Genomic DNA, 15,650 nt, shown 5'->3' with positions numbered 1-15,650 from the left:
GCCTACATTTACGTTCCTCCTATAAAGCGTCGCAGTGATGATTAAAGGCAAACCATTATGCTGCTTCCGGAGGGGTTCTTAGTCTATGTCTATTATTTTACTCCTCATCTGGTGCAACAGCAAGCCGTCATATATAGACGACATTGGAGTGGGCGCGGGTCCCTCTTGAGAATATCCCTTCGTTTAACGTAAACACTGAGCTCTGTAGCCAAGAAAGGCAAACATTTCTCAGTGCGAATAAAAGCCACGACGCATGCGTAGTAGGTGGCGTCGCCATGGCTGGCTCACCCGTGTCTCAAGTGCCACAGGTGGGTTATGCTTAGCAAGCCCAATCTATGCTCGCCGACTCTTCCAGGAAAGAAATCCGGGACTTGAGCGTGAGCGAAGGGATGTGGCCCTATAGGGAAGCGCGGAAGCGACGCACAATCGGTCACATGATCGCGTCTCGACTCGACGCGCCTTCTAGGCACGTTCTATAGGCACTTCTATAGGTGCGTCTTCTCGGCTCCATATAGATAGGCACCAAGAGGTGGGTTTCACGAACCCGACAAAAGATACGCTTATATGAACCCTATAAAGTCGGATCGAGTCGGCGTGTCTGGCCAAAGTACGCTCGTCGGGTTCACGTGAACGCTAGTGGATCGGGTCGAGCCAGAGTCGAGTTCAGTCAGCCCGCCCGCAAGGAATGGATCGACTCGTCCAACCTACTTGGCAATTAACTTGCACGTAAGCACGGCCAGGCCAGGCGTGGTCAGCTCGACTTCTGACTCGACCCGCTGGCGTCGAGTTCACGTTCATCAATTTATAAAGACGGGGCTAGTCGGCTTATGGTGCCGAAGTCGTTGTGTTCACATGTACTCATCTCACAAAATCGTCCAGCGAAAGCTATGGGTTGCGTCAGCCAACTATAAAAGAGAACCAGAAGGGCTCTTCCACTGTCTATCTCTTATTGTCAACTTATTGTCACCTCTTATTGCCTCATTGTCAAACTCTTCGCGGGCAAGCAAGCGCGCTTGATTTGGTCTTACCGAGGCGCAGTTAGAACGCAGGCGAGAGCGTGCGTGTACAAAGAAAGCGCAAATAACTCAAGCAACGAGCGAACAGCGCCTGCACGCAGCGCCCTGTCGCCGCGTCTGCTCGGTCCGCTCCGTCGAGGCGCGCTGATGACGTGGCGTCGCGGTGGTGTCCTCGCCCCTTACGCAACACCTGGCGCGCTACTGAAGCAGCAAGTGTTCCTATTCGCTTCCGAATTTAGGTGTCGTTTCTCTGCCACAGACGCCGTCGGCTTTTTCGCTCGATGGAGCAGTCGGGTGCTCTCGCATCAAGACTACTTACACTGCTCTCAGCACTGCCTCTACGCCCAAGCTCATTGTGCAAGCAAAATATCGTGTGCTCTCGCATCAAAACTACTTTACTGCTCTTAGCATTGCCTCTAGGCCAAGCTTATTGTGCGAGCAAAATGCCGTGTTCACATGCAGGGGCATTGCTGTCTTTGAGGACGTTCGGGTATTTGACAAAAGTTGCCTCGAAGAGGATGCATGTACAGTGTGCGAGTGAACACCTGTTAGAGTGTGCGCGCTCACCTGGTTATCATCGTGTCAGCGGTTAGCGCAGCAGCTCCGTGCTGCCGAAACCACCTGCAGTGCAGGGGAGTTTGTTGGGCCAGCTGGTACATAGTCGTTAAAAACACGAAATAAATTATCTCTTAGTGTTTTCGGTTTGTTCTACTGACGCTGCCCGCGTGCGTCAGAGGTTTTGCTTCCAGGAAACAACCGTGTTAAATGAATAAGTGGTGACTAAAGGACGTGCTCGTCAGTGAAATCTGCAGCGTGGCTCTTGTCGCAATGCGCAGTTTTGCCTTGCTGGCTCATGAAAAATTCGAGTACAGTGACTCCCACAGTGCGAGGGATCTGCATAATTTTAATGCGTTAGTATTAAGGGTGTAAAAGTGAAAAAAAAGCGTATTGTGTGAAATATGGGAAGGCGGTGTCGTGGTATATATATATATATATATATATATATATATATATATATATATATATATATATATATATATATATATATATATATATATCACCCACATAACTTGAGCCAAGAATTTAAATATGAAAGGCGCGTCGGAAGCGAATTGAACCGAACGCGCCTATAGTAACTCAGACATTTTTTCCCCATAACTCACTAATTAATTAAGCTTAATTACCAGCCTTTTAATTACTGGCTGAGGACTCCAAGTATGATAGGCAGATTTGTAGAGCACCTCCAGAAACCACCGATCGAGTTGTTTCATTTAGGATACATCTCGCGCACTCCTTTTTTCCCGGGTTGCAAAGAAAGCCCGCGAATTATGAAAAAAAAAAGCCACGTGACGGAGCGCTTGCGCACTGGTATCATGCTGCTTTCAAGCGTGCGTTCGGTGAACAAGGTCGGCTCCCGTCGGACGACGGCGAAAATGCATGCTGCTGGCCGAGCGCTGCCGATGAGATAAAGAACGCCCTGCCGCTTCCTCGTCGCCAGTCACGATGCAGCCGACGTCGTCCAACAGCTGCCCAACACGTGATCACACGTCAAAGTGCACTGTTGGTTTTAGTGTTCCCGCTCGGCATACAAAGCCACGGCAGGGCAGCTGAGCAAGCGCGCACTGAATAACTACTTGCATAGCTAACTGGGAACCGAACGCCTCAGCCAATCTCGATTCTTGCTCCGTGATCTCCACTCGAGAGGTCACGTGTTGGGCCACCATCGTGGCTTCACGGAGAGTTCGCTTGCCGAGGCTGGCTGCCTGACGTAATGCTTCCTCCTATATGTTTCCCTTCGCATCAACATACCCGCTAATCAGTCAACCCTTATAGCCATTCCTCGACACATTCATACACCCCTTGTAATGAAACCCCTTCCTCGAAACGTCCATCCCCAGTATCACATCTCTCGCCGCGTAGCTCGCGCAAATGCCATCCACAAGTATTACGCACAAGTCGAGAAAGCCATCTGGGTAGACGCCGCATGTACAACGCATGAAGTTGGAGCAGTTGCTTGCGACCCAACCTTACCCCGACCCCTAACTCACCATCTTCCCTCGGGCTCTACACCCGAGGAAGCAGAGGAGACCGCCATCGCCTTAGCCCTTGCCCTCTCGGATGCTGAATACATCTTTAGCGATTCAAAGACTGCTTTGTCCAACTTTGCCAGAGGCAGGATTCACAACCCTGCCTGGAACTTGTTGAACATCCCCACCCAGCCGCAGTAATCATCAACACGACCTGCCCTCCTTGATGCATCTATGTATGCCAACCGGACTCCGCCGAAGTGAGGCCACCCTGCTTTATCGCTTATGGCTAGGGGTGGCCTTCACGAAATCTTACTCGTTTCGCATTGGAATGGCCGACAACGCTCTCTGCAATGACTGTCTTTGCGAGGAGACGCTGGAACACGTTCTGTGCGACTGTCCTGAATATAATGTTCAGAGACAGTCCATGGCGTCCGTTCTAGCGCACCTTGACAATAGACCATTGTCAGTTGCAACCATTTTCACATATCGCCGACTGAAGTCATCGCAGCTGAAGGCGACGAAGGCACTACTTCGGTTTATGAAGGATATGGGCTTGGACAAGCGGCTGTGACAGTGATGTCACGTACCGCACAAGAGTGACAGACTGTAACCAACGATATGTGTGCCGTGTTATGTGCCCTCTATCTCTTCTCCCCATCTTTCATCCCCCCCCATCCCGCTCCCATGTGTAGGGTAGCAAACCGGTTAGGCAAAACTGGTTAACCTCCCTGCCTTCCTTCTCCACTTTTTCCTTCCTTCCTTCCCCACCCAGAATTTACCACGCAGGGTAGAGCTCCGGTGGGTGCCGGCTCACTCTGGGAACCCTGGAAACGAGGCTGCCGATAAATTGGCCCGAGGTTTAATTTGCCGGGCTCAGGACAGCCTCGATGCGGGTTTCTCGAGGGAGCGGGCGCACAGCTTTGCGGAGCTCACGCAAATACCCCGTTTGGACCGTCGGACTTACCCTCCTACCCACCCCTCCCTGACCCACTCCCAACAGATCCTCTGGAGACGCCTCCAGACACGCTCTCTCCCATCCCCTCAGATGCTATCCCACTACTGTGGAATCTCCCCTACATGCTCCCTATGCGGAGACCCTCACGCCACACTCTCCCACGTCCTTTTTGGCTGCCCTGCTGATCCTCCCCCGCAGGAACAGCCCGCCATCTCAAGCTGGGAGGACTGGGAGGTCCTGCTCTCGTCTACGGACCCGACATCGCAGCTTACTGCGGTGGCTCGGGCTGCCGACGTCATGAACAAAAGGAGCATGAACGTCTCGACGTAGTGCGGGACCGTGCGGTGGTCCAGGGACCCGGAGGAGTCCAAACTCACTTGCTAGAATAAAGTTTTTCTGTCTGTCTCTCTGTCCTATATTTTTCCTTCCTCTATGCAAACAATCTTTCGGCTGCTATGTTAATCGGATTGTTTATAACAATAAAGAAAAGTCCGAATTTCACTTTCTTTTTTTTTTGCAGACAAATTGCGCGGACACAACGGAGCAAGATTACCGACAGATAATCGCGGTGTTTTTCGAAAGCATCTGCATGTCACGTGGTCTCGAAAATACGTGCACTACTAATGGCGAGTTCGGCAAATTGCACCGATGCACACCGGGGCACCCTGGTGAGATCATGATTGGATGAAGCGACGCATTGCAAGGGGCGCCTCAGTGCACACCGATTTGCGAATTCGCCATAACTCACGCCCACAGTCCCACAGTGATCACGTCATACAAAGGCGAATCGCATTCTTTCGATTACTGAAAGTAGCGTGTTTGATGAATTTCACGCGCAGTAACCGTCTTCTTCCGCAGAAGCAGGTGCACACGGTAAAGGATTTCGATGTAGAAAACAACCCCATCGTCTGAATCCTTCGCATTTTAGCCACTCAACCGCGCTTCGCGTCAAGGCAAGGTAAGTGGCCACGCCTAAAAAAAAAAAAAAAAGTAATCACCGCGACTTCCCTTAGTCAATGCCTTCTCGAGTTCCTCAATGTCTACTTAGTCGCGCTGCAATGCCTGAGAACCAGTGGTCCTCCGCGACGTCGCCATGGTAGTAGACAATTGATACCTGTTGTTGGTATAGCTTGAACAACTGTCACCGCGCGCCATATGCCGCCGCGGATTTGCTCCCACATTGAATGTTACTGAAGAAAGTTGACGTGACCCTAACCGGGTCTTTCTTTTGCTGGGAATGTGGCGCCCTCCAAGCTTCCCAGATTTGTTTCCACCGGGAAGGCCTTGAAGACAAGGTAGGTCATGTCCAAGGTCTCAGGGTCGTTGGCCTCAGTGCCCGCTCTGCTTCTGGGGCCGTGCGCAAATATTGTCTAATTGGTTAAATCGTGCCACGTGGTATGCTGGCGCGCGGGAAAACTGCAAACTGAACTGTCGAAAGTAGTAAACAAGCCATTAGCGCGGTGGGTTCGCTTGGCTGTGCCGGCGTTTACCTTGGCAGCGATCTATCTTGATATTGGCGAGAAGTGATGGACTGCCGTGTGGGCTCGCTGGCTGACGATTGCTGCTGGCGGATGAACTGTGAGTGTTTTGACTATATCGATGGGCATCTGGGAGGGTGGACGTACGTTAATCGGCGGGTTTGCATGTTGGCTGGGCCGAATTTCCTTGGCGGGAAAACATGGGCCCCATTGGCCTGGGTGGTGGCAGTCGGTGCTGGCGGATCGGTGAATGTTTCAATTACAGTGGTGAACATCGTGTGTTCCTCGGCGGTACTGTATATTTGTACGCTTCTTATGAAAAGCTGCTACTGCCGGATCGCTGCACTGACATAGGAGAGCCCGCCAAATGTGAGTGTTGACGAGCGAAACAGTTCTGCTTTACTGTAGTTGTCATCTGCGCTCCGCTAAACGATCTATAGATGTGTGTGCCTTCGTGTCTTTGAGAAAACGCAACTGGAGCGCGGTTGTCACAATTAAGGGCGCTTTTTTTTTAATGTTTAAACACCATTGCTCGTATAACTACGCAGCTTCTGCGGGTAGGCGAGAAGTGCGACAGGATTTGTTTCGATGATTGTCTGTGTGGCGCTCGTTAATTTAGTTTTGTTTATTTCTTTGGCGCTTCATTATTACTATATATCTATATTTATTATTATTATTATTATTATTATTATTATTATTATTATTATTATTATTATTATTATTATTATTATTATGTTATTCTATGGCGCTTTCGCGCTTTAAGTCATGATCAAATTCGATCCTTGTAAGGCTCGGTCGCGATCGAACGTGTTCGTTGTGGCAACTGTATACGTCGACTTGCCGGCATGAGCATCACATATATTAAGGACATGACCTTTGGATTTCCGCGATGGTAGATAAAATGGACTCATTTCGCATATTGCGCGGATTACTGTCTCGAACTTCTCGTGGCTGCAAGGTTTATGCGATTTGGTGTAGGCGTTACTTCTTTAGTGCGCAGCTCTTACCCTGGTATTCAGAAATGCATCTTAATTTGAAGCCCATGCTTGACTTGATAGAAATGACGCCTAGTGCGAACGCGCCCAAGACGCTTATTGCGTTTCCTTGGTGCGTTCACGACAGGTGTCATTTAAATGAAGTCAAGCGTGGGCTCCAAGTTAGGATGCATTTCTGAATACCGGTGTTTGGCACTCGTTTGTGCGTTGAGCGTCGGCGTGTCTCGTCGGCGTAACCGAGCGAACGCGGAGCGCAGCGGGAAATGAAAGAAGGCGGTAGCATACAGAGGGCGAGGAGGAAAGCAGAAAAGGAGGCTACATGCTGTAGCGAAAGCATGAAGCGAAAAGCAAATAAGGAGTTTATGACGAAAGGCGAGGAGGAAGGCAGAAGACTGCGATAGCGACAAGAGCGCGAGGAGGAAAGCGGCAGAGGAGGCTACAGTGAAAGCATGAGGCGGAAAGCGGAGAAGGAGGGTATGACGAAAGGATTAGGAGGAAAGCAGAAGACTGCGATAGCGAAGAGCGTGAGGAGGAAAGCGGGAGAGGAGGCTACAGTGAAAGCATGAGGCGGAAAGCTTTGAAGTGGAGTACGACGAAAGGGCGAGGAGGAAAGCGGAAGACTGCGATAGTGAAAAGTGCGCGAGGAGAAAAGCGGTGGAAGCCACCTTGAAGCACCACCAGATGGCGCTTACGTACGCGCATCCGCGGCAGTGGCGGCGCCGGCTGTCCGGGGGAAAGAAAAAGAACCAGAAAGTTGGTGAACAGCTTTCGCCGCAAGCGTTTCCCGGTAAAGATTACGGTTGCATAAGCCGCAGGTGCCGGGAAGCGGCAACCGTGTGGCCGGTCTATATATAGCGCCGCGCGTAGCCGCTCTGCCAGTCGGTGCGGGGGTCGGTGCGATGCCTCTATGTCGCGAAATGAGAACATGTATAGAGCTGCGCCCAAATTTCGCATTAGGGAGTATCGTAAACTTTGGTGAATTTTTCGTGGGCTGATCCCGAAGAAAAAATGTGGCCCATTAAGGGCTACTGGATGTATGCCCCTGTGACTACCAGTCGTCGTAATTTTCCGTGTATATATATATATATATATATATATATATATATATATATATATATATATATATATATATATATATATATATATATATATATATATACTTGCCCGCCAGCTGCATTCGTTCAGAGGACCCGTTTTGCTAGGAAAGAAGACAGTGAAAGAAAAGCCCCATACTGTAACCATTAGTACTCCACGGACGATTTTATTTGTTATGTCTTCTGTATGTGTGATACGGACGCTTCAGGGCTGCGTCACCTATGGATGCTTCCCTCGCTGAAATTGGCTACACCGTTGCGGAACTCCTCTTCAGGGCTTCACTTTAATATCGGTAGGCGTGTCCTTGCTGACATGGCACATGCTGTGACTTAGCGCTGCCTTCAGGATCAGCATTTGCTTATACACGATAGACATTTGCCCATCTGAAACCTATGGTGGAACCTTACCAAGCCGCAAGTGTGTGTGTTGTTAGATTCACCACATACATAGATCACAGGGTGATTCCGCTAGAAAGGCGTCGTGCAGCACCCTTATTCACAAGTTGGCTGCGGTACATTCCGCAAAACCTCTGTAGTCGTACTGCTTTGCCTCTCATGTGTTGCTGATTACTATATTTAATAGCGATACAAATGAAAAAGCTTTAAGCATGCTCTTTGGCTTCTATAACTATACAAGATGCCACCTTTGTAAGGGTCATCTCGTGCAGTGAAGTCATCTCTTGCGAGTGCATGTACAACATGAGAACAGGTCGCGGTGAAAGAACAGACAGGTGTCATGAAGAACACCGTCTGTCTGCGGACAGGGGTGAATAGGTTTCTGTACGCGCTTCCTTCCTCCACCATTAGATGCGCTGTAGTTTTGAGGATTCTGGTAAAATACAAATACATTGGTGTATGGATGAACAAGGGAAGTACATATATATATATATATATATATATATATATATATATATATATATATATATATATATATATATATATATATATATATATATATGTGGAAACACAAAAAATCATTAATGGCAAATGGGAGAAAAGAAATGCGGCCAAAATTAAACACAGAGTGCTATAGGGATATATAAGGTACGAGGTGCTCCGGCGTTTGTGGAAAGGCGCAATGGTTTCAGTACTTAAATTTCGAAATGCGGTTGTTTTCTTGAAGTCAGAGGTACGGTCAGGACTCGATGACAACTACAGGTCAGTGGGACGCCACGTATTGGGCTCTCGCGGGAAGAATACAAATGAAGCCGTATACAGGGTGATTTGTGCTAGAGGAGTTTCGAAGTGAGGGACGCTCAGAGTAAACTTCATTTCTAAGAACGACTGAGGAACATGGAAGAAAGTATAAATGGATTGAGAAAACGTTCAAGTATTTCTACCCGCATATTGACTCATTGTGGACGAAAAGAACTAGGAAGCTTACGAGCTAGCATGCAAGCGTTATATTAAGCAACTTGCGCCTGCAATTTTTTTTTATTTCGTCACTCCGCCTAATTTTCAGCCGTCCTCGACAACGCATCCCTCCCTTGGCACCTAATCTGTTATGTGATGACACTGTCTTGTCGATGCTAGACTAAAGAAAATGGAGCATCTTCAGGATGAGCTTGTGAAACAGGTCGAAGAGCTCAAAGGTGAACTAAATATGGAGTGTGACGCACGCAAGGCGGTGGAAAAGAAGACTTCAAGCAGCCGACGCAAAGCCGAACAGGGCCGTTATCATGAACGCGAATGGTCGTGACGACGGAACGCCTTTTCCCGACGTGACAGGGCAGGGTGTGTCAACAAACCACGTGGAAGGCATGCAACGCGAGGTGGGGGTAGCTGGAACGAGCTTCACGTATACCTTACTGTCACAGTGTAGCGCGAACGCGCAATTACAAGGAAGAGACCCGCTCTTGACCAAAGATTCTGCCACCGTTATTGATTTCTCAAGGTCAAGTGGCCACAAACGTTTCACCGCTATTTAACCGCTGAGGCTATATGGAGATTGAGCCGAGAGAAAGGTTACGAGGCTGTAGAGGTAAACAGGCAAGTGAGAAGATATGGTGGTTTTCAACTAGAAGCGATTCACTTCAATCGCAGGCTTGGACTAGTAGTGGGCTGGCGACTTGCTGGTCGCGCAGTTGTTTTTTAGGAGACCCACGGGCGCTCAGTAGACCAGGGTAGGTAGTAATGAAGAAGGTCCCCTAAGGTAACCTCAGAATAGCATCTTCGTCAACATTAGAAAGAGGAAAACGAGAGAGCACGCCGTGCAATAGGCTTCATAAACATGCAGAGTGGCAGAAGGAAGGAAAAGTGGGCAGAGATTGAGGAGCAGTTAAATAGAAGACATATAGGGGTGTATGCGGTTACAGAAACGCATCTTAGAGGCTCGGAAGAGCCGCCAGTGATTGAGAATTATGTTTCGGAAGGGTGTAACAGAAGTAAATCTGAAGGAAAGGGAGAGGGAGTCGGCAAGCGAATACGCCAGGGAGCCAAATGGGAAATAGTAAATTCAAAATGTCACGAGCATATTTGGTTATGCACAGTGAGTGGAAAGAAAGCTTAGCTGGGCGTAACCCCCCCCCCCCCACCTCCCTGTATTTGTGCACCAGAAATAATTGCAGAGGGAAGAATCAAGGCTTATTGAAATGCCTAAGTGCTGATACTAGGGGTTTCGGGAATGATACCGAAATTGTCCTATCAGGTGACATGAAGGCCCAGATACAGGATCTAGATGGCTATACCGACAACAACGGAAAGTCAGTGCTAGATCTTTGTGAGCAACATAACCCCATTATCGTAAATGCAGGGCCTAAGTGTGATGGGCAGACCACGTGGGAAGTGGGAAACGGGCAATCGACCATTGATTACTGTCTGATGACAGAAGGAATTTAGGATAAGTTGAGAGAAACGGTCGTAGACGAGGAAGGGTATAGCAGCACAGGCAATGGCCATAAACGCATCATTTTGAAAATGGGTTATGTAGTTGGGAAAGAGAGCAAAGAGCGAAGAAGCGCCAGTACCGATTTGAACGCAGAAGAAATAACAAATGTAGTCACAAGAGCCAAGGAAGAACTTGGCATATTGTCAAGAAAAGAGTGGGAATATAGCGAGCTTGTAAGTGTAATTACGACTGAAATACGGAAGGGGAAGAAATATGCTCGTTGGAAAGGAAAAAAAAAGAAACAAAAGCTGGTGGAGCAATGAGATACGAGGAGCGATCGCCGAACGACAGAAAACATCACGAGATCACAGGCAAGCAGAAAAAGCGCAGTTGCCGCAGGATGAAGTAGTCGAAAATCTGAAATATACAGGGAGAAAAAAATCTACGGTTCAAGCAAAGATGAAAGGTGAAAGTCAACGTTGGTTGTCAGAAATACGTGAGAAAGAGAAAGCCGCATCTAGAATAGGTTTGAACCACATAAACTTATTATGCAGGAAGCCTGGACATATCCTAGACGAAGAGGGAAACAAACTGGATGCGAACTGGAGATAAGTCCACTTGTCCAAACGGTGGCTCCTGCTTTCACCTTGTTCTCGTTTTGCTCATCGCCTGTAGGGTGAGCAACACAGCAACAAAGAACGTCAAGCGGAAAGTCAAAGACGCTGAAATAATCTCATGGGTGGCGGCAATGGAAAAGAAACCTACCATATCATGAGCAAGTACTTCAGAGGAAAAAAACGAAATCAGGAAAGAAACAATTTATGATGACTCAAAGGGAAGCTCATTACTTTTCGAAGCGAGATCAGGACGCCTTAGAACACGCACTTATAGACAGCGATACATCAAGAAGTGTATTCATTTTGCGGTTAAACTAGGGAAACGATGGAGCATGTTTTATTAGAATGTAACGATATCTGCCGAGATGTCGATTTAGGCAGCTCTGGCCTCCTTGAAGCCCCCATGGGTTCAGCGAGAGCAGAAGGAAAGCGAACATGTCCGCAATAGAGATTAGTAATAAGAGATCGGAAGATTGGTGGAAAAAAGCAGGGAAACGACAAACTACGGAGGCGTCGGAAACAAAGCACCCAGTAGGGGTTCAGAAAGTTTGGTGGTAATAATTCTTCGTGTTTTTCTTTTAATATAGGTAGGACATTAGGCAATATAATAACGACAGAGTGGGCGTAAGTTTGCATCCCAGCTGTGGCAGATGTGTGTAGATAACGTGCGCGAAACTTAATATGACAGGAAGCTGCGCTACTCCCTTGTGCCGTTGTTGATAACGAGTGGTACTTATCTTTGCCGACGTTCTAGGGTTGACATCGTTTTTTTTTTTTTTTGGAGGCTACCGATACAACGCTGGCGCAAGAGTGAAGTCTTTTATTCTCGAGGAAAGTCGCACATCGCGAAGGACAGGCAACTCGGGCTGTCCTTGCGTAGCAACGGTTCGTGAGCTTGGTCGCACAGATTCATTCCATTCCTTAATATGCCAGTCACTATTTTCGCAGCCAACTACTACATGCGTTTTCAATCCACCGCTCCACAATTTGCAGCACGATCGGAGCACAGTGCGTTAGCGAAAACCAAGTTGCGTTTCCGACAGCTGATCGCACAGAAGCAAGCTGTGCGCGGTAATGGTTCCGTATTCGTGCGCTTTCGCTGAGGCCATGTGCGACGCGCCGCCGAAAGCGCCATCTCGTTTCTCTAGAACAAACTGCTCCGCGAAAAGAGTCAGCCGGTGCCGTCCTGGAAGAATCGGGACAGCGGGGATACGCTGTGGCAACAAGCCTGTCCATGCTGACGACCTCAGAACGTTCGGTTTGCGCGAGCGGCTTTAACTCAAGTACTGTCCGTACACGTCTCCACACCTTCTCTCTCCCTTCTCTCTCTTCCCCTTCTCCCTTCCCCCAGCGTAGGGTAGCCAACCAGACTCTTGACTGGTTAACATACCTGCTTTCGTTATAGCTCCTCCCTCCCTCTTTCTCTCTTGAACAGCGCGAATAAGACAAGGACACGAGGAAACAAATGCCACAGACAAGACAGCGCTTGTCTGCGGTATTTGTTTCCTCGCGTCCTTGTCTTATTCGCGCTCATCAACCTCAGTTCTAAATATGAACCAACTAGCCCTTGTCAAGATATTACTAAGATATTATTAAGTTTTTGGTTTTCGGGTGGGCGAAGTCGCCTACAGGACGTCCATTGTTTTCTAAATATTTGTCTCGTACCTTCCACCGTGCTGCACCGTTCTACGAGCGCTTGCGCCATCGGCTTGACGGAACTGCATCGCCTCTGATATGACGTCAAGACGGCGCCCGCGGCAGCTGCGGGACAGCGCGGTGCATAGTTGCGACAGTGCGCCGGGCCTTCTTTCGCAACACGCAATGAAAAAAAAACAAAAAAAAAAACAGACCGAGTTGTATATTTATATATACGTCCACGGGATCGTTGCGGTCGTTATAATGCATTTACGTATCCAGTGTGTCGCAATAACCGCCACGCTCAAATGCACGCGCGTTGTAGCTTGGTCGAAGGACCGCTGCGATAGCGCCCGCTCGCAGCTTGCGTGCAGTGCCAACTCCATGAAAAAGAAAAAAAGAAAAAAAAACACGCATGACAATAACGACGTATAAAACGTGTTGAATATATTTTCAAACTCTTCTGACTGGACCTGTGCTGCAAGTTTCAAGAATACATTTAAAATGTCCTAGCAAAAAAAAAAAAAAAAAGAGCTGAAAGATATAGACGGCTGGGCGTTTGCTCTCGGTGTCAGTGCGACGTAACGTGGAGTGCTCGCTTCTTTCACTAATTGTTCTTCACAAATGTTTTTCGTCAGGCCAGCGGCCGTGATGAGACATTCATTTCTTTCTTATTTTTAAGCGCTGGAGGGGCTTTCCAAGAGTGCCACACGTGAAATAGCTGACGATCTCACACGCCTTACGTTCCTGTATACAGAGTTCTCGCATGAGGTGCACGTTCTGTAAACTTGACAGCACTTTTCATGCTTCTGAAGGTGCAACGAATCGCGTGAAACTTAATTTGTGATCGCGTAGGCAGCAATGATTGGCGCCCGAAATATATATATATATATATATATATATATACATATATATTCGCACACACGACTGCATCGACCCACACGCGGGGATTCGATGGCCGAGGCATTTTGCATCTGAGTGCGAGATCGCGGTATCGATTTCCCGGCCGCGCCGGGAACAATCAACGCTCGTGCACCGTGCTTCTGAGTGATTGTCGAAGAGCAGTGCAACACGTTGTGGGGCTAGGTGGTTCATTGCTTTTCAAAAGATGAAGCGCCAACAGGGACAGCACACCAATGAAGAAAGAACAATGACAGGACAAAGCGCCATGCCCTGTCATTGTTCTCTCTTCATTAGTGTGCTGTCTCTGCTGGCGCTTCATCTTTGGAAAATTGTTGGACAGCTCGTGTCGTTTCTAGACCGAAAGACACGGACCCAGCGAGCCGGCAACGGCGAGCGGAGACCCGCGCCGAGTAACGGCGACTTCGAGGATGACGTAGGCCCTCGTCGGGGCGCGCGCGCGCCCAACTGCAGGCATAAATAAAGTTGTCTCCAATCCAATCCTAGACCCAATTCTAGACACGGTCCACCAGTTCGGCATTCGCCTGGCGACAGGTGCCTTTGGGACAAGCCCGCGGTATATATAGAAAGTCTGTCCAACGTTCGGGCGGTCTCTGTAAACATCTCCAAACAACACGTTTAAGTTTAGCCTTCTGCGTGAAGGTAAAATCGGAGCTCGAGCACCCATGTCGTTCAACTAGTTGGGACGCGTCCCCTGCCAGGCTGCTTTATTATCGTAACCGCTCAGCCGTGAAGGCCCCTCCGTCCCCACCCTTGGAGGCACTGGAAGAAGAAACAGGCGTCCTTCTTCTAGGCGGTATCCTGATGGCTCCTGTACTCGCCTTCATCCTCCTTGGGAATGGCAGACTATCGAGTGCGATATCTCTTTTGTAGAAATATATACAAGCGCGCGCCTGGAACCACGTATACACTCACACGTCCTTGAACTTCAGGCAAAATACTCCTGCGCAGAAATTTTGTGCAGCTGCTTCTAAGTCCTCTTTCGGTGTGGCTTACGCAGCTCTGGGAGCGTCGTTTTCAACGCTCGATGTGTTAAATCGGCGCACCAGTATTTTCACTGCGGAAGCGTATACGGGACACTCTTCGCTGTTAAACATATATGAGGATAACAAATCTCACTGAAGCTGTTGCGTTCGTGGACTCATTGAGCGTTGTTAAAGCCCTAACGAACTTACGAAAACACAAGAACTCCGTTTTCCTTAATTAGCTTCACACTTCACTATGCTTAGCGTACGTGCGAAACCAAGTTATTGTCCTAATCTTGGGCGCCTGGCCACCGAGGCATAGACGGCAATATAGCTGCTGACGAAAACGCTATACGTGAATTGCTTTTAGCGATACTGACACATTCATGGTCTCAGACCTTAAACCCTTCTTAGGCCATAAGCTGAGAAAATATTGGCAAAGGCAGTGGGATACTGAAGTATCAAATAAGATACACATGATCAAACTAAAATTAAGGAGCTGGATATCCGGGAGAACAGCAAGACGCAAGACGAGGAAGTGCTTCTGTGTAGATTAAGGATAGGGCATACCTACAGTACTCACTCTTACCTGCTAGACTCTCCAGAAGCGATCCTCCGACACGCAGTAGGTGTGGCAACAGACTCGCATCTCTCCATGTTCTTCTTCAATGCCTTGAAACAGATGCACAGAGGGAAAAAAAAAAAACTTTCTTGCCACGTACCGTGAGCGCATACCTCTGCACTGAGCATTTTTTTTTCTAATCAGTCAACCGCTTTTTAATTTTAAAACAGTCTAAAGCCTTTAACAGAAATTGACAGACTAAAAAAAATCATTTGGCCAGGTTATTTGTAGCACAGCTTTCCCGAGGAGGTTGTAGCTGCAATGCAAGCACTTTTTTAGGGCACGCACCTTGCAGACCTTCCGTTCGAGGACCTTGTTGAGGCAGTATAGTGTTACGGTACACTTGCACGTGTTACTACATCATCCTCTCGTATAACGAAACTTTTATGGTCATAGCAAGCAGCACTAATCATAGTCGTTGTTTCCAGAGTTATGTACTTTAAGCTCTCTCTTTACAGCCAAATTACATTTACCATTCGTAACCCATTTCTCTGT

This window comes from Dermacentor variabilis, chromosome 9 (assembly GCF_050947875.1).
Source record: "Dermacentor variabilis isolate Ectoservices chromosome 9, ASM5094787v1, whole genome shotgun sequence".
NCBI classification, from domain to species: Eukaryota; Metazoa; Arthropoda; class Arachnida; order Ixodida; family Ixodidae; genus Dermacentor; species Dermacentor variabilis.
The sequence above is the reverse complement of the archived record's forward strand: the minus strand, read 5'-3'. Positions refer to the sequence as shown.